The sequence below is a fragment of the Arvicanthis niloticus genome, chromosome 21 (assembly GCF_011762505.2).
Source record: "Arvicanthis niloticus isolate mArvNil1 chromosome 21, mArvNil1.pat.X, whole genome shotgun sequence".
In the NCBI taxonomy this organism is placed as follows: Eukaryota; Metazoa; Chordata; class Mammalia; order Rodentia; family Muridae; genus Arvicanthis; species Arvicanthis niloticus.
In genome coordinates this window covers 29,849,604-29,868,975 of record NC_047678.1, presented here as the reverse complement: position 1 = coordinate 29,868,975, position 19,372 = coordinate 29,849,604, and the positions used below count along the sequence as shown (strand labels likewise).

The window sequence follows — 19,372 nt, the reverse complement described above, 5'->3', positions numbered from 1 at the left end:
AGCCCTGGCTGTCCTGGAACTCACTCTGTAGACCAGGCTGGCCTCTAACTCAGAAATCCGCCTGCCTCTGCCTCCCAAATGCTGGGATTAAAGGCGTGCACCACCACTGCCGGGCACAGTCAGGCTTTCTTAATGATTCCTTTTGATTCCATATTCCTCATTAAAGGAAAGCTTCATGAAAGCTCATGTCCGTTTAGCTCCCCATCTTCACCTTAGTCCCTACGCAGGGTGCCTAGTATGTACCTGGCTTTCCACAGTATTTATCTGGGTGAATCAGTGCAGGAACCTGATCCAGCCCTTCCAAGGCCAGGGTGCTAAGGAGTCTCCTGGGAGGACAGGCGACCTGTAGAGAGGGTGTGGTTCCAGTTAGATTAGGGCTGTTTTAGTTATTGGTTTACAAGAAAATGCTGTCAAGTAAAGAAACTGGCTTGACTTAAAGGTCACCCTATCAGACATTTACACATTTTACAAGCTGCCTGGCCAACTGAGGAAGCCACATTTTTAGTGCCCATGATGGTCACGTGGTTGCTGGCTCCTCAACTCCACAGCTGCCTCACTTCTGCAGCCATGCCTCCTACTCCCCCCGCCCCCAGTTTTGGCGCCCAACCCTCCTATTGCCCCCACATTCTAGGACACAACAGTATACAACCTGGGTTTCTCTACTACAGGCCAAAGTCCACCCCAGACTCAGCTACTCCGACTCCAATGGGGGCCCTGGTTCTGGGTTCACGTGGTACTCCCGCCAATCTTCCTGTCCACCAGGCACTGAGTTAGATAGTCCATGGGCCCTTTGGGGTCCTTCAGGCACACATCCGGGCAGCCCTCCGGGTGCCACAGTCTAGTTCCACACTCTTGTTGTGTTAGAGGGCTCAGTTGCAGTGCCTAGAGCTTGTTTACATAAGGTATCTTCCTCAGGAAAGTCTATTTCTTTATTTTTCTTTAAAGACTTAAGGTTTTTTAAAAAAATGTTACGTGTAAGCGTATTCTTCTTGCACATATGTGTCTCACGTGCAATCCTTGTGCCTATGGAGCCAGGAGCGGGTGCTGGATCCTCTGGAACTAAAGATGGCTGTGAGCCTAGACCTGGGTGTTGGGAATATAACCCAGGTTCTCAGGAGGAGCAGTCAGTGCCGTGCCCTTAACCACTGAGCCATCTCTTTAGTGTGAAAATCTATCTATTTATGATGTTTTGCCTGTTTGTGTATGTCTGTGTGCACCATGTGTGTGCCTGGTGCCAGTAGAGGCCAGAAGGGGCTGTCAGCTGGAACTGAAGTTGCAGATTGTTTTTTGAGCCACCGTGTGGGTTCTGGTATTGAACCCAACTCCTCTGCAAGATCAGTGAGTGCTCTTAAACACCAAACTATCTCTCCAATCTGAAAGTTCATTATTTTTTTTTTTTTGTCTGTCTGTCTGTCTTGTTGGTAAAAGCACGAGTCCATTTCTGCTTTCACCGGATGAGAATAGCTTCTAGTCAGGCACCTTGTTTTAATCTTACTTCCCAGGCAGGCCAAGCCCAATTTTACTTTATATCATACCTCTGGAGTATAAGAGACCTCCCATGAGCTTAGTCTTTCTTCTGCCTTCGTGGTATCTGCACTCACATACAACACACACAGTGGAAGACTAGTTGCATAATTTACATTTGTTTCAACCATTCTCAACAATAAGCCAGCATAATCAAAGGACAGATTAGGTAAGGAGGATGCAGGGCTTTATTTGGAACTGATGTTAAGAACCGGGCAGTAGTGTCACACACTGTTAATCCCAGCACTCTAGAGAGAGAGGCAGGTGGTGGATCTGTGAGTTTGAGGCCAGCTTGGTCTACAGTGAATTCCAGGACAGCCAGAGTTGCACATTGAGACCCTATCTAAACAACCCCCCCCCACTGCGAAAACAAACAAACAAACAAACAAAAAACCGACAAAAAGGAGTGGCTGGTAGGTAGAGGTCAAATAGGTCTATCGATAATCTAAGGAGCTACTGCAAACAGTAGCTTAATGTGGCAACCAAATATGCCTGCCTTCTAATTCTGTTACTTCAACACTATATTAGGGTTCTCTAGAGTCACAGAACTTATGGATAGTCTCTGTATATAATAAGGGAATTTGTTATGATGACTTACAATCCATAGTCCAACTCCCCAACAATGGTCAGCTGTGAATGGGAAGTCCAAGGATCTAGTAGTTGCTCAGTCCCACAAGGCTAATAGAGTGTAACAGATATACTGGCAAGTAAATGCAAGGAGAAAAAGAGCAAATCTTCTTTCTTCCAATGTCCTTATGTAGGTCTCCAGAAGAAAGTGTGGCCCAGATTAGCGGTGTGTACCACCAAGCCAGGATCTGTGATTTGTTTTGTCCCAGGCTGACCTTGAACTCAGAGGTCTCCTTGCCTTAGTCTCCTGGGATTCATAGCCACTATGCCTCAAGATCTCCATGTCAAGATCTAGGTCAGAAACTTGTGTCTCCCAGCCTCAAGATCTGGATCACAGGTGAGCAGTCCAGTTCTGGATTGTAATACATTCCAGATATAGTCAAGTTGAGAACCAGTACAGTAGCCATTACAAATACTGGTGTATTTGTAATGAACCTCACTTGAAACAACAGCAAGAATAAACATGTGCATCATTACCAAAACATTCAAGACTACTGGGGCATCACCTTACATCCACGTAGTTAGAAAACAACTCAATGTCTAGATTCTAGTGGTTCTTAGGCAAAAGTTTGTCCTGGTTTTCAGTTCTTAATGTTGCTAAGACTCCAACAGATTTGATGATAATTATGAAACGGTAAAGGGCCTGAGAAGATTTCAGTTCAGTTTCCCTGGGACTTGGAGTTCTATGGTAGTTAGTCTCCATCTTGCAAATCTAAACTCAGTTGGGGAAAATCACTTATTAAGAGGTTAATAGTGGGCCTGGAGAGATGGCTCTGGAGAGAGCGGTTAAGAGCACTGACATCTCTGACAGAGGTTCTGAGTTCAATTTCCAGCAACCACATGGTGGCTCACAACCATCTGTAATGGGATCTGATGCCCTCTTCAAGTGTGTCTCTGAAGACAGCTGCAGTGTACTCATATAAATAAAAAGTAAATAAATCTTTAAAAAAAATGAATAGTGGGTTGGCAAGACGGTTCAGTAGATCAAAACATTTGCCACCAAGCTTGATAACCTGAGTATAATCTGCAGGATCCACATGGGATGAGATTCATCCCTCAGCCACAGGTTGTCTCTGACCTGCACATGAATGTGTGATGCTCATGTGCACACACACAATAATCAATGTAATAAAAAAATCAGTAGCTGGAGAGATGGCTCAGTGGTTAAGAGCATTTCCCACTCTTACAGAGGACCGGGGCTCAGTTCCCATTGCCCACAGTTTATATAAAACCTACTGACTGCTCATATGTAAATGTGTAGGGCTGAACACTTGGGATGGAATGAGCTATCAGAGAACTTCCCCCTAGAGAAAACTGATTCTCTCTGCTGGCATTGATTAGCTCTTAATCTTGCTGCTGGTGGGGAGCTTAAAAAATGTCTTCCATCTATATCAGCATGTCACGTGATGTCATTATGCAGGTCTTGTTTAGGGAAGCATATTTCATGGGGCACAGTTTCCCTGACCTGCTTCATCCAGTCCAGCTTAAGATTGTTTTGAGTCTTAGATCCCTTAACTGGGAAGTATTTAGAAACACCATTATCACCAGGAATCACTCCAATATTATACTTAAATTTTCTTTCAGCAAAACTGCGAGTTCCAAGTTGGAGACCTGGCTCAGTGGTTAGGAACACGTACTACTCCTGCCGAGGATCCAAGTGATTCCCAGCCTCATGTCAGGTTCTCAAGCTCTGAGGAGACCCACACCTTGGGTTTTTGTAGGCACCTGCACGTACTCACACTTAGACACATATACCTGATTTAAAAAATCATCAGGCTGGAGAGATGGCTCAGCGGTTTAGAGCACTGACTGCTCTTGCAGAGGTCCTGAGTTCAATTCCCAGCAACCACATGGTGGCTCATAACTATCTGTAATGGGATCTGATGCCCTCTTCTGGTGTGTCTGAAGACAGCTACAGTGTACTCAAATAAATACATCTTTAAAAACAAATCTTTGGAGCTAGAGAGGTGGCTTAGCAGTTATGAGCACCTCCTATTCTTACAAAGGTTTGATTCCTAGCATCCATATGGTGGCTCACACCATTCGTAACTCCACTCCTGAGAACTTGACCTTCTGGCTTCTGCAGTATCACAAATGCTTATGGTACACAGATACATAGTACACAGTACCCTTTCTAGTGTAGTTGTTATGAGACATGCTGAGAGCTATACTGCTCACAGGACACATATCAAACTCAGTTATGACCAAAGCCCACAGCTTGTAGACATTGCTGCTACTGAGATATTCATTCCCACATTGTACATTTCATTGGTTATTTGGTCACAATTTATGTGAAAATATAGAGAAATGAGAGCATTGAGTATCTGATATATTGAAAAGGTTCTTGCCAGGCGGTGGTGGTGCACACCTTTAATCCCAGCACTCAGGAGTCAGGGGCAGTTGGATTTCTCAGTTCAAGTCCAACCTGGTCTACACAGTGAGTTCTAGAATGGCCAAGGCCTCACAGAAGCCCTGTCGCAAACAAACAAACAAACAAACAAACAAACCCTACCCACTCCCCCAAAAGGAAAAGGTTCTTATTAACTGAGAAAATGTTTACCAGCCAAGTTTATGCTGAGAATCATTTATTGAAGAAATGAATGAATGAATTTGAAGCAAGTATCTTCTACTACCAAGTTGTTCTTCTCAAGGAGCTGCTCTCTTTCAACACTCCCTACGGCTTCGTACACAATAGTGTACTCTACCACTGAACTCCAGACCCTGGCTCCCAAATTGGGAATCTTTGAAGAGTCAGTCATACTCCACACGGCTCTCTGAGAACTCAGTAACTTTTATTAGTGTTCAAACTCATCTGAGGAGTGTTCCTGTAAGAGAAATGTTTGCTTAGAGGAACTGAAGTCAGATTAAGGGAAAAGCCAATGCATTGGTAACCACACATACCCACAATCCAGCAGGAGGGTGCTGAACACTGAACTGGGGCTGACTAGAGACATTCTGATCTCATTGCAGGATAAAAAGAAAGCAGAGTAGATATAGGCAGAGAGGAAAAGCAAAGGACGTGGCTGCCTATGTGATTCTGAGGACTCCACTCCAGCAGAACAGATGGGGAGTCGAAGCATTATATTAGAGGCGTGTGGTACCCTGGGATAGAACAGGGGCTGCATGAGGAACAGAATGGGAAACTGATGTCCATATTCAAAGTTTAGCCCTATTGATTTTCAGCTCAGCGTATGAGGTAAGTAAGTCTTTCCAGACCTCTGCTTCTTTGAATATGAGATGTAGCTAAGAGCTATGACTTTAAAGATTCTGTGAGGGATCTGGGAGAGGAGATAACAGTAAAGGGGGTGATAGTAGGCAGGAAACAGGGTTGGGGATAAGTGACAAGGACCAGCCCTCCTCCTGTTATATGATACAGATAGAGAACTTGTGCAAGGCTGTGGGGAGGAATGACAACCCATTTATTCAGTCTCTTGCTTCACACCATGAAACACTGCCATAGGCATGTATGTCACTTTGCAAAGCTGAGAACATTTCTTTGTACTTTTCAAGGTTTGGAAATACTGGTCCATAAGATACATATGTACTCAATTTGTTACACTGTCTAAAACCTGGTTGTTCTCCACAATGACTTTAAGTCCTCCCTGCTCCCAGCCATTGTGAGACTACTGCCCTCTTGTCTCCACCAGCACTGATAATGTCCCAGCCTTTCCCAGTATAGCTGGTAAATTGGAATGCCATTATTGTTTCAGTTTGAATTTGTCCAGTTATTCAAGAGCATTTGACCAGGCTTTGCATGTTAATTAGCTCATGATCAAACCCAAGAGCACATCCTGTCCCTAATTTTTGTTTTAGAAACAAGGTTTTACAGTGGAGGCAAGGCTAGCCTCAAAATTACAATCCTTCTGCTGTAGCTCTCAGGTGCTAGCATGTCAGATGTGACTATTTCTTCTGTAAAACTAGTCTTTGCCTATTTTTCTGTGAGTTTTTCTGAATATTAAGGTACAAGTGCATGGCTTTAGTCCCAGCACTCTGGAGGCAGAGGTCGGTGGTTCTCTGTGAGTTCAAGGTCAACCTGGTCTACATAGAGAGTTCCAGGACAGCCAGGGCTACTTAATGAAACTATCTCAAAAAACAAACAAACAAACAAACAAACACCCCAAGGGGCTTGGGGTGCTTAAAGGAAGAAAGAAGAGATACATATCCTTGTTTTCAGCCTGAGATTTGGGATGTTGGGGTGGGAACATTTCCTTCCAGGTTCTGCCAGCTGTCTACTAACTTACCCGCGGTGTTCTTTATATACCGGAGATCTGGCATCAGCTGGAGTAATCATAGGAATATAATATTTTCTAATACAGTTTTAGAGAAAACTAACATAATCTTAATGTTTAACTCAAAATTTAGGAGAATGGATTGTTACCCTGTTGAGTTATAAATTTTTATTTCCTGCTTTACTCTTAAAAATGAAAAAGGAAAAGAGACTTTACTTACACATGGTCCATCATGCACTTTAATTACAGTTCTGTCTTCATATCTGGAAAAAATTATATTATGAAATCATTGTTTGTTTTTTATATTTATTTATTTATTTATTTATTTATTTATCTATTTATTTATTGAGGCAATGTAATTGTGTATAACAGTCTGGCTGTCCTGAAAGTCAGTCTGTAGACCAGGCTGTCCTGGAACTCAGAGATAGCCTGCCTCTGCCTCCTGAGTGCTGGGACCAAAGGTATGCACTACTACTAGCTGGCTTGAAATGATTATTTTTGTTTTGTGGTATGCCATAAACCATGACACACCAGTTCTTTCTTGGTGGGACCAGGACAAACAAAGTTAAGAAAGAAATATTTTGTTAATAACTCTGAACACACACACACACACACACACACACACACACACATATCTGATGCATTTATTTTATGTGTATGTGTGGTTTGCCTGCATGTATGTCTGTGTACCCATGGAGGTTAGAAGAGGGTGAGTTTGGACAGCTTACAATAGCCTGTGATTCTAGCTCCAGGGGATCCAGTGACCTCTTCTGGCTTCCATAGGCTCCTGTATTTACTAATAATGCTATGCTATTTACATGTGCTATGTGTCTACACATACACACACACATAAAAAATAAAACAGTTCTTTTTGCTGTTGTTGTTTTTTTTTCAAGACAGGGTTTCTCTGTATAGCCCTGGCTGTCCTGCTCCTGCCTCCCAAGTGCTGGGATTAAAGGTATGTGCCACCACGGCATATATATGTTCAATGAGACCCTGTTTCAACTAAAAAGACAAACTGGAATCCATGTGAAGAAACAGCCAGTACTGGGCAGCTCTTATGAAGCTAGAAAAGACAATGAAATATATATTGTATTTGTATATCTTTTTCTCCAGATTTAAAAGACAGTAATAATATTTATGCCTGTGTTAACTGGTATACAATGGATAAAGGCATAGATGGTATGGCAGTGACAGCTCAAAAAAAGGAGGGAATATCTAATAGTTTCATTTGTAATTGTTGTGAATCCAGATTAGATTGCTTTAATGTAGGGGTTGGTCTTGTGTGCTGTGTATTCAGATGCTGACTTCTGTACCCCAAGGTCAAGTTGCAGTCTGGACATGGGCATTTTATTGACCAGTGTGCTGTAAAGAATGTTCCCCCAATAATCCCTGATTCAATAATAAAAAGCTAGAACCTGTGATTGGGCAGGGAAGAGAGGAAGGGGGAACTTCAGGTCAAGTGAGGGCATCTCAGACAGGGAGAAGGATAGACCATGAGGATGGACCATGAGCATATGACCAAAAGAAGCTTGCTCTGAGGACACACATGGAACAGAGCAAGACTCAGTTGGCAAGTGTGATGGTTTGTATGTGCTTGGCCCAGGAAGTGGCACTATTTGGATGTGTGACTTTGTTGGAGCAGGTGTGTCACTGTGGGCATGGGCTTTAATACCCTCAACCAAGCTGCCTGGAAGCCAGCCTTTAGATGAAGATGTAGAACTCTCAGCTCTCCCTGCACCATGCCTGCCTGGATGCTGCCATGTTCCTGACTTGATGACAATGGACTGAACCTCTGAACTTGTAAGCCAGCCCCAATTAAATGTTGTCCTCAGAAGAGTTGCCTTGCTCATGGTGTCTATTCACAGCAGGAAAACCCTAAGACAGCCAATAATGGTGCATTTATCTGGTTGTTAATAGTTGGGTTAGAATAGCTCAGAACCTGCCTGACATCGAGCCAGCAGCTTGTTAATAAATCATGTCTTTTACTTGGGAGCTAAAAGGGAATGACAGAGTTGGGCTGACTCCCCCCATCCCCAGTAAAATTACTGCTCCACTGTAAAGTTTGTTTGTGACCCAAGGGCAACTTCTAAGAGAATATTTAATTTCCTTAATTAATTTATTTTTATTTTTCTAGAAAGGGTGGGGTTTTTTTCTTTTTTTTTTTTTCTTTTTTTTTTCTTTTCTTTTTTTTTTTTTTTTTTTTTTTTTTTTTTGTAGCCCCGGTTGTCCTAGAACTCAGTATGTAGACCAGGCTGGCCTGAAATTCAGAGCTCTGCCTACCTCTGCCTCCCAAATGTTGGGATTAAAAGTGTGCACCACCACCACCAGGTAAATATATTTTATTATAATTATTTTTGGTTTTGTTAGCTTGTTTTAGATGGATGTACTGTGCAGCTTTGGCAGGCCTAGACCTTGCTGTGTATACCAGACTGGCCTCCAGTTCACAGCCATCTGCCTGTGTCTGTCTCCTGAGTGCCAGGACCACACATGTATACCATAATTATTTTTGAGTTGTTGGAGATATTGAACACAGGGCCTCACATATAACAAGAAAGAATTCTACCACTGAGCTATCTCTATAGCTCAAGAAAACAGCTTTATGTTTATATATGTATATGTATATGTGTGTGTGTGTGTGTGTGTGTGTGTGTGTCTGTGTGTGTCTGTGTGATGTATGTGTGTGCTGTCTACTCATCTGTGTGTAGGTACCTGCTTCACTGTGTACGTGTGGATAACCTGCTCTATCTTCATTTACTTTATTTTCTTGAAATAGGGTCTTTCACTGATCCCAGAGCTAACCCTGACAAGCCACAGTGGTCCTCTTGCCTCTGCCCTTCAGAAGTGGGGTTACAGGCAAGCAGCCATGGCTGCCTTCCTCAGGTGGAATAGGGGATTTGAACTCTGTTCTTTATACTGATGTCACAAACATGGTCCCCCGGAATCATTTCCCCAATCTCTAATTTTTAAAATACAGTAAAAGTGAGCTTGTATATAACAGCGCCTCTTTGTCTATTGTGCTATGGGTATTTGTTGCAGTTATCTATGCCAGTCATTGAGGCTGATAGAAAAATTTCACCTCACAGCTGAACATGGTAGTATACTCCTTTAAACCGAGCACTCAGGAGGCAGAGGCAGGTGGATCTCTATGAGTTCAAGGCCAGCCTAGTCTACAAAGTGAGTTCAAGACAGCCAAGGCTGGTCACATTAAGAAATCTTGTCTCGAAAAACAAAACAAAATCACCTCACAACTTTTATGGGCTCTAGTGTAAGTTTTAGTATTTGTACAACCAAGTACACAAAACAAAGTTCATTCTTTCTTGGCCAAACATCTCTCATATGGATCAAGAAGATTATTCTTTTTCTTAAAAAGGATGACGACAAGGAGGGAGGGATGTTTGACCTAGCCATGTGTGATGTGCAGACTTCTGTGCCTTGGATCAAAGACTTGGGCATTTTGTAGTTGTTTTCAAAAGCTAAATGTCACAGGCCCCAAACTAAACCACTGACAGGATGAACATTAAAAAAAAAAAAAAAGTAAGCTATGTGGGGGAATAATCTGCATTTAAAGACCAATAAACCATTAGTTGGGCAAACTTATCACCCAGCTCACTTCTGCTCCTCATCCTCTCCTCCTAGCCACACCTCCTTTTCTGCCTATCCCCCTCCTCCTTGTTAAGACATGTTTTAATTACATATTTTATGTGTGTGCATGAGCATGTGTTTGTGTACGTGTGTGGCATGGTGTAAGTGTGGTGGTGAGGACAATTTCTAGAATTTAGGGTTGTCCTTCTACCATGTGAGTCCCTAGGATCAAACACCAAGTCATCAGGCTTGATATCAAGTGCCTTTACCTGCCGAGCCATCTCACCAGCCCATCTCTGCTTCATTAGGCTGTTCTGTAGCCAGGTGAACCCACTGGGCTATGGTCACATGACCTGAATCCTGTGCCCACTTGCTACTGAGTTCCCTCCATTTGGTCATTGTCCATGCCAGGCACTGCACTCTGACCTCTGTGGCTTTCTGTTTCTGCATTATTGGACCAGGATCCCATTCAACTTTGGGGAGTAAGAGGAGAGAGGGAAGAAATGGAAAAGCAAGTAATGGAGGGGTGTGTGAAGGGAAGAATGTGAGTGGTTGAGGCCAGGGATAATAAACTGAAGACTCACAGAATTCTGGAGCAGAACTGGCACTCACCCTGGTAGGTTTCTTGGTGACTGCCACATATAGGCTCACTGACCTTGAAGTAGGGGAGTATGCAGCACATCTGTGTATTCTTGATTCACAAGGCCTGAAGTGAGACACAGAACACTGCTTCCTTCATCTCCCTCCAGGCCCCTTGACCATTGTTAGTGGTAGCAGGAATGGTGGATAGAGTAACGAACACTAGACCAGGAGTTCAGAAGACAGGCTTCAGATCCTCCACATCTATCCTGGTCCTCACCATTGTTCCCTATATAACTATAGTAAATGCTCTGTGCTTTCCTAGCCTCCCTCCTCTTCCTTATTAGAAAGAAAGTCTCTGTTCTACAAATCACAGAGTGTCATTGTGATAGTACAGAAAGTAAAAGCTGGGAAACGTCTTCCCAAACAGGCATTTCTGGAGCTGGAGAGATGGCTCAGCACCTGTTGCTCTTTCAGAGGAATGGAGTTGGGTTCCCAGCTCCTGTACCAGATGGCTCACAACTGCCTGTAACTCCAGCTCCAGGGGATCTTCTGTCTTCCACGGGGACCTGTGTACATGTGGTGTGAGCTCATACAGACCCACATACATTAAAATAATTATTAATAAGAAAGGAAAGGAATTTCTAAAAAAAAATGGAGGGAGTTTCTCCTTTTATTTTTCTTTTTGTTGTTTCCTTTTCTACTTTTCTTCCCTCTGTGTAGCCCTGGCTGTCCTGGACCTCTGTAGACCAAGCTGGCCTCTCTGCCTCTCTACTTTGATATTTCTACTTTTTTGTTACTTGATTGATTGATTGATTGGAGACAGAATCTCTTTATGTAGCTCTACCTATCCTGTAACTTACTATGTAGACTAGGCTGGTCTTAGACTCACATAGAACTTTCTACCTGCGTCTCCCCAGTACTAGAATTAACATGAGACATCGTATCTGGCAAAAATTGGGATTTATTATAAGCATTGGTGAGTGACTTACAATCCATACTGTCTTAAATAGCAATACACTCAAACTTACCACATCACAATTAAGAGGAAGTGCCGTTGGAACAAGACTGGTATCAGCACATTCCAAAAATATTCCTTTACTTGCAGTTTCCCACCCGTAGTTAATCCAGCAGCATTTGAAAAAAGAATTCAAAGATGTCAAACAACCCCTTACTGGGTAAATATATAAGAACATCCAGAAGTCAAAGCTCTAAACTGTGGATTTATAAAAAGCAGTTACAACATTTAAAAAGATGAGGCTTCGCTCTCATCAATGTCCTTATCTGGATCCTGTTCCGCAGCTTCTCTTTCCTGTTGCTGTTTCTTCCAAAGCTTGGCCATCGCCAGAAGCTTGAGGTTAGGCTGGTTGGCAGCATCCTCTGGAAAGATGTAGTCATAGACTTCTACCCATCCGGCATCAGACCCATCGTCGGCCTGGACCTTTCTTCTCTTCTTGACCTTTTCTGGCATGAGTTTGTCTACTCTCTCCTTGTCTGATGCTGTTCCAAATTTATCTTCAAACTTTCGCCAGGATTCCAGCAACATAAGCCTCTCTTCTTTTTCCTCACAGTTTCTCATGGTCTTGTTAGCTTCTTCATAAATCTGTCTGCATTTAGCCACACTTCCTTCTTCTTTCCCAGAAGATAACTCAAACTGAGCAAAACTAATCCATACCTTGACGTGCTGTGTTCGCTGAAGCAACTGTCGGTAAAGGTTTCTTGTTCTCTCAGTTTCTTCCTGCTCAATCTCAAAATCAATATATGATTTCCAAAGTACCTCTGGCATATCCAAGCGTGGCTGGCTGGTGGCTAATTCATATATTGCCCGAGCTCTCTCAATATCACCAAGGATTGTCTCTAATTCTGCAAACTTAATCCATGACGTACAATTTTCAGGTCCAAATTCCAAAAACTTTTCATAAAGCTTTCTGCACCTGTCAAATTCTCGAAGCTGTAGTTCCAGTTCTATGTAACCTTTGAATAACTTGTTCTTTGGACATTTGCCTATGGAAGTTCCCAGAGCTCTTCTGGCAAATGGCAGATTTTTCTGCCTTATTTCAAACTGTGCGTAATATAACCACATTTTGGCAAACGTGAACTTTTTATGAGGAATGAGTTCCAAAGACGCTTGATATACCTGTCTTGTCCTCTCAGGATCCTTGGCCTCCAGCTCTTCATAGAGTGCATAGTTAATCCAGAGGTAGATGTAGCGCTTCCAGTGCCTCTTCTCCTGGATGGGTGGCACATTGGCAATGGCTCTCTCATAGACTTCCCGCACAGTGTCAGCTTCTGCATCACTTTCCACCAAGTGTAAATAATCAAACCATGCATCATAATTGTGTGGATCAGCCTTCACTTCTTCTTCATACTGGAATCTCCGCTTGCTCATGATGATATCTTCTATACCCCTCCGGTCACCAAACTTCTTCTCAAAGAGGGTATAGTTTTTAAAGAGTTCTTGGGCTTCTTGTTTTGGAATCCTATCCAGGGCATATCTGTAGATAACTCGTACCCTTTCAAATTCTTTCTGGTTTTCCTCAAATTTAGCAAAGGCCACATACAGGTGTTCGTCCATATGCTCATCCCCAAAAAACTCAACCGCTCTCTCGTAGACTCTCCGAGCTTGAGCAAAATAAGCATGCTTCTCTTCAAACCGAGCATACTTGATCCAGTTCTTCACAGCAGGGTGCACGAGCACAAAGCGTTCATAAATGGTGCGGGCCTTCTCCACCTCTTTGTATCTCAGCTCGAAGTTGATATAGGAGTGCCAGGCCTGCTCCTCAGGCTGCCATTCCATCCAGCGTTCAAACACCTGCCGAGCACCAGGAGGATTGTTCAACATCTCCTCCATGTGTGTGTACTTGTACCAGAACTGGTCGACTCGTGGCAGAGTTGTTACGGCACGGTCCCAGATATTTCGGGCATGGTTGACCTGGCGGTTCTTCATTTCCATTTCTGCATATTTCAGCCAGAGTGGAATAGTCCGGTTGTTGACATCTAAAGCACGCTCGTATATGGATCGAGCACTTTGAATCTCCTTTAGACTTTCCTCCCATTGTGCATATTTTATCCAGTTGCTAATCGCAGTTCCATTTTTTCTTATGTTATCTTCAAAAGTCTCCCTTTTCCGTAGTTTGTAATCCTCTAATTCTTCTTTGTCTGTGATCTTCTGCTGAGGTGGAGGCAGGAGGAGCTCGAGTTCTCTTTCTTTAGCTTCTCTTAGAAGCTGCTCAGCAGTTATCTGTACCTCTGCAGGCGCTTTGTTTTTCACCTTGGCCACTTTAGGAATCTGCTGTTTCCCGGCTGCTGTGGAGGCCACCATGATTGCAGCGGAGGAAAACGAGCGACCCTGGCCCACACCCAGACTTCAGAAACCGACTTCAAGAAACAGCCCGCACCGCAGAACCAGCCCACAACAAACTAGATTCCGGAACCTGTTGGGGACCGCACTAGCCCCAGGTTGGGTCAGCCAAAATAATGTTGCAGCCCAGGCAAAATGTTGAGGCCCGGGCCGACCCACGTTTGGGCGGCCACTGTATCCCGGCCCAAGCTGCTGCTCCGGTCTGTGGGTCAAGGTTCCAGCAAGAGCGAGGGTGACAGCAGATTCTACCTAATGTCAGAGATTCGTCTCTGATGATCCCTCTATATTCTCTGATCTCTGGTTCTGTCTTCTATAGTCTGACTAATGTCTTCTATCGTCTCAATTCTGATCTGTTCTGTCTCTGCCTTTTATATGTCTCACTTCTAAGCCACGCCTCTAAGTTACACCTTTAATCATGCCCTTAGGGCTTGTCTCTAACTCTGATCTCTATAATCTCACACACCTTTAATCTCAAGGTATCTAAACCAAGATTATCAGAGTGTTCTCAACTGTTGTAGGCGATTGTAATTCAAATCTCATGTCAGGGTATATGGCTCAAGATGGCTGCAAAGCTGATAGCTGCTTTCTTGTAAAAGTCGGCACCCAACAGTAACCGGAACCGGAAAGGGAACTTGAAAGGATGACCTTTGACCGCTGCACAAATCAGGGGAAACGCCACGTCGTTTCCATAGCAACCGCGAGGGTGTCCTCTGTGGAGCAGCACAGCTTGCAGGAGGTGAGAGTGAGGTGGATAGAGCAGGCTGCACCTCAGGGACTTGGGGCTCGGGTGGCTAGGGCTCCCCCAGGTCTAGCTCAATGATGCGTGCAGCTGTAGGCAGTGCCACCTTCGAAGGGTGTAGAAACTCATCTCTGATGTGGAAACTCGGGGGAGAAGCCGAAGCAGTTCTTTCATTATAAAATATGGCAAGAACACACCAAGTCCCGGGAAAAGCCAGAAGATTTCACTTACAAGGAAATTCATATGAAAACAACAGGTTAGCTAGAAGAGACACCCACTTGGTTTTTCCCATTCTCTGCAGTCCTACATTCTCACTCATTAAGAGGAAGGGACTTGTGGTTTAATGGGATGGAGCTGCCGTGCTAGGCTAGCCATAGAACCACTCTGTGATCTGCTGAGTGGTTGCTCAAAATCTTAAAACCAGCTCTATATATCGCTCCCTTGCCCTGAAGGCTTCATACTGAAAGATAGAAAAATCATAAGTTGATCCCCTGAACCCTACTCTTAAAAGCAAAGACATAAAAACCTGTAAGTCAAACACTATGTCGCCTCAGTTTCAGGAAATTAGCTGAGCATTTGAACAGATGGCCCTAACTAAAGAAACCCTAAGATGTATGGTGTCAGGATGCTATGGGCCCGAGATTATCCTGGCCAAGCTTTGAACTAACAGCCCTGAGACAACTGGTGCCAGGATGCTAAAAGTTCGAGATTAGCCTGACCCCCTTGAACTGGAGCTCATGATATAGAGTGTGAAACTAGTTCGAAATAGCCAATTATAAAGTGACACACCATCCATCTTAAGAATTTGAGATCAAATGTATCGATGACCTAGTGACCTGTTCAGCCTCCTTCCCCCTTCCCTAACTCCACTCTCAGCCTTCCCCCTTCCCTAACTCCACCCCCACCTGGTTTGTAGATTCCCCCTTAAAAGCTGGGCTTGAAGGAAAGACAGCCCTGGCTAGCCAGTAAACCTCTTGCAATTTGCATCAAGTTGTGTTTCTCGTGAATGATTTGGGGTGCATCTGCAGTTCTCCATGGATCGGTGAGGTCCTTTTCATTTGGGTTTTACATTTTGGTTCCCTGACCGGGAAACAGCAGCCACCCTTGCACTCCCAGAAACAACCTTGGAGGTAAGGGGATCCCCAGTGTGAGTGAGTGAGTGCATGAGCCGGCTGGCGAGTTCATTGTCTGTTTGAGGTGTGTTTAAAATAATCTGTATTTGGTCCAAAATAACCTGTACTCGGTTTGGAGTATTCTGTAAAGCATCGGCAAGTCAGTTGTCAGGTCTGATTCTGTATCTGTACCTGTATTCTGTATTCGGGAAAGTGCTTTTTGGTTTTGCAGCTGCTTCACTGGTTGTAATGACTGGGAAGCTGTAGTTGGCAGACTTGCTTGGATGGCTACAAGCTGCCAACCCTGGAGACGTCCGGGGGGTGGGGGGGGGGGGAAGGGGGGTTTAAGGAGGGCCAGAGGTGTCTGGTGAAAGCCTCCTATCTGAGGAAAGAGGATTGTGGTCTCCTTCTGAGAGGGGAGTCTCGCAACCCCCTTCCATCTGAGTCGGTTGTGTGGGTGGGGAGCACTCGGTGTAGCCAGTGTGTTTCAGGTTGTTTGGTTTCTGCTTGCTGTTTTTGTGTTTTGTCTGGCACATGATGAGGAGACTCTTGACTGCTGGAAGAAGTTAGAGAGACTTGAGGGGCTGCAGGGCTTTACTTTGCAATATTTGGTGAAAGGAACAGAAAGAGAGAGAGAGAGAGAGAGAGAGAGAGAGAGAGAGAGAGAGAGCTAAAACAGTGTGCTCTCAGGCGTGTTAACAAAAGAAAAGGCTATTTCAGAGCCCTTCCGGGAGCAGGAGCGAATTAGGAGGTTTCTCTCTGGCTCCTACTGAAGAGAATTCTTAGTTATGCTTTCTCTATCTACTGTGTGTCCTTGGCGCGCCAAATTTGTCCACGTGTCTGTCTTTGTTTCGTCGGAATGAATAAATGTTCTATGTTTCATGTTTTAAAACAAAAAGGTTAAAACTTCTGGCTTGATTTAACTTAAAACTCTCTTAAAGGATAATCTTAATTTACACAATAGAAGCTGATAAATAAATTACCTTGCTCTGGGGCTGGAAATAAGGCACACCAGGAGGAACCCTGGCAGGTATGATTATTTGCATAAGCTGCTCTTGGAGGGGGCCAACAAGTTTTTTTTTTTTTACTTCTATGGTAAAGAAATTGATGGCTGTTTTCCTAGGAAAATTTTTGTGACCGTGTTTATTACCTTATTAGGCTCAACAAATGACAAGGTGCTTTCTTTTGAAATTACAGCTAGAAAAAGTAAGAAAGGTTTGTTTGGATGAAATATATAAAATGTACATCTACTTCACTTTTGTTTCTGACTGGTTTTAAAGTATTAAATGTTCTATGTGTCTTGGTTATATGTTATTAACCTGTAAGTTAGTTATTAGATATGATTAAAAATTACAACTTTTGGTAACAAAAAGCTATATTAAAATTGGTAACTCAGGGTTAGAGTCATTCAGAGATCAGATATATAAAGATAAGATTTAAAAACAATGTCTCTTTAGTGAGAGATTAAAAGGTGCACTATCATACATTCAGATATAAGAACTGACAGCCGAACTATGTAAGATAAAAGTAATGTACTTGCTGTTAATTAAAAAAAAAATAGATTGTTTACATTGTTAAAAGTTGGTTTTGTTTCCCAAAGTTATGGTTATACTCTAATATTGCAAAAGAAACTTAAAAATATAAACTGCCAGTATTCCATTGAATTTTTGACTCATCCATGTTTATGGTTGAGAAGAGGATCGAACAGGTGAAGATGATTGCAAAAGTAATAAGAAATAAAACCAGCTGTGGCACAGTACAGGCCTGCTGCCAACTTTATTTGATACACTGACAGAGGCAAATTTAGCCTCACCAAGATTGAAAAGGAGATATCATTAGAAAGTTTTGCCTCAAGAAATAGTTGATAGCCCTTTATTATTAAAAAATTGTTGTTGCTTTAATACAAAAAGTTAAGAGTTTTGAATCTTTCAGTGTATATTATTCATTGTATGGTATTTTATTAGCTGAGCCCTCTGAAAGGAGTTTCAATGCAAGCCTTTGTTCTCATAAAACGAGCTTTAAAATTTTGGGGAGTGCTTGTTGCTCCAGAAAACATTCAAAGGCAATATCTTTTCAATATTTGAGACACCAGTTATGTTCCTAAATGAATTGTGACACAGAAAATTCAAAAAAGAAAAGATAGTTTACTTACTTTAAATGATTTCAGAAGCTTCTAGGAGATGCTAATTGGATAACAGCTCACCTTAAGCTCACCAGAGGAGGACTTAAGCCTCTGTTTGATGTTCTCAGGGGAGATACAAATCTTAATTCCCCTTGACAATTAACTGATGAAGGAGAAATAGCTTTGCAGAAAGTAGAGGAAGCTGTTATTTATCAATAGATACATTATACAGACTGGTCAATTATTGGCTGTTTCACAACAGTTCTTTGGGAAAAGGGACCATTAATATAGATTGATATTTCTTTATCTCCAAAGAAAGTTTTAACACCCTGTTTTAAAGCTGTTGCTGTGTTAATGCAGACTTGTAGGTCAGGGTTACAAAAGTATTTTGAGAAGAACTTGATGAAATATTTCTTATTCCAAAGAGCAATTAAATTGGTTATTGAAGAATACTGATATTTGGCCTATCATATGACCAACTTTCTAGACAAATTTTGTAATCATTATCCAAAAGACAAGTTGTTACAATTTTTCTATACATGCTTTTGTATTTCTTACAAATTTACACATGCAGCCTATAGTGTGTGTACTCTATTTACAAACAGCTCATCTAATGGGAAAACAGTACATGTAATTGGATCCTCTTCAGTTTCCCCCTGCTTCAGCACAAATAATTAAGTTACATGCTGTAGCCACTGTTTGAAATGCTGAGGAATGAAGCTTTCAATTCCTATACTCATAGCCAGTAATATAGCTCATGGTTTATAATTGCTTGAAATTGTTCCTTATTTAGATATTGCTAATTCTCAAATTTTACAAATACAGTTTAATTTAAAAAACATGTGCTTTCCCTTAACTTTATAAGACATTTGAAAGCTCATGCTGGATTGCGTGGATCCCAAGAAAATGTCACAACAGATTTATATACTAGGCAGATTATAGACATTCTTCCTTCTTCTTGTTAGTTCTTCTTGAGACAGTGGAGGGGGAAGAGCCTTGGCAGGGGTTAGGACCTTGTTTTAGGAGATATTTAAAGTTGCTAAATAAAAAAGTTTACTTGTCTAAGTTACTATACCACTGTGGCTGGCCTGCTTTCTCTGATCCTCTGAAGCCAGAAAGTGCAGTTTCTTCAATTTAACACATCCTGAAAACAGCCAAGGATTAAATAAACAGCCTTTGTTCTATCTCATCAGGAACTGCTGGGTTCTAACTATGCCTGCTAGTCTCAGGTTGCAGAAAGAAAAGACATTTAGAAGAAGTTGTTGTAGAGTTTATTACTAAGTGTGAAAAGTTTCCTAGGAAAGCTGTTTAGGGAGAGAAGTGGAAAGATCCTAAGTGCAGAAAAGGAAAACATATACCCTAAGTGGAGATAGGTGAAAGATTCTATCCTATCTCTCCATTGTATCTGCCTGTCATCTCTTTGTCCTCAGTGCTTGTATATCTTTCAGAATACATAATCACACGTTACAGGGTTCATCACAGGCTCACACCTTG

General features: G+C 42.6%; 1 protein-coding gene, 1 long non-coding RNA gene and 1 pseudogene across 2 annotated transcripts in view; 1 reads left to right on the top strand and 2 right to left on the bottom strand.

The window, feature by feature from the left end:
• Nucleotides 1-19,372, top strand: part of LOC117693229 (coiled-coil domain-containing protein 12-like) — a 75,378-nt gene that overhangs the window by 19,734 nt on the left and 36,272 nt on the right. The gene's annotated exons all lie outside the window — the stretch shown is intronic.
• The window catches only part of LOC117725058 (uncharacterized), a 156,807-nt gene continuing 142,213 nt past the window's right edge, over nucleotides 4,779-19,372 (bottom strand). Inside the window, exons 4-5 of the long non-coding RNA XR_013105567.1 lie at nucleotides 6,601-6,643; nucleotides 4,779-4,976 (exon numbers count right to left, since the gene is read on the bottom strand). This is a non-coding gene — a long non-coding RNA (uncharacterized LOC117725058). The remainder of the gene's footprint in view (nucleotides 4,977-6,600; nucleotides 6,644-19,372) is intronic.
• Nucleotides 11,768-13,866, bottom strand: LOC117725051 (crooked neck-like protein 1 pseudogene; annotated as a pseudogene).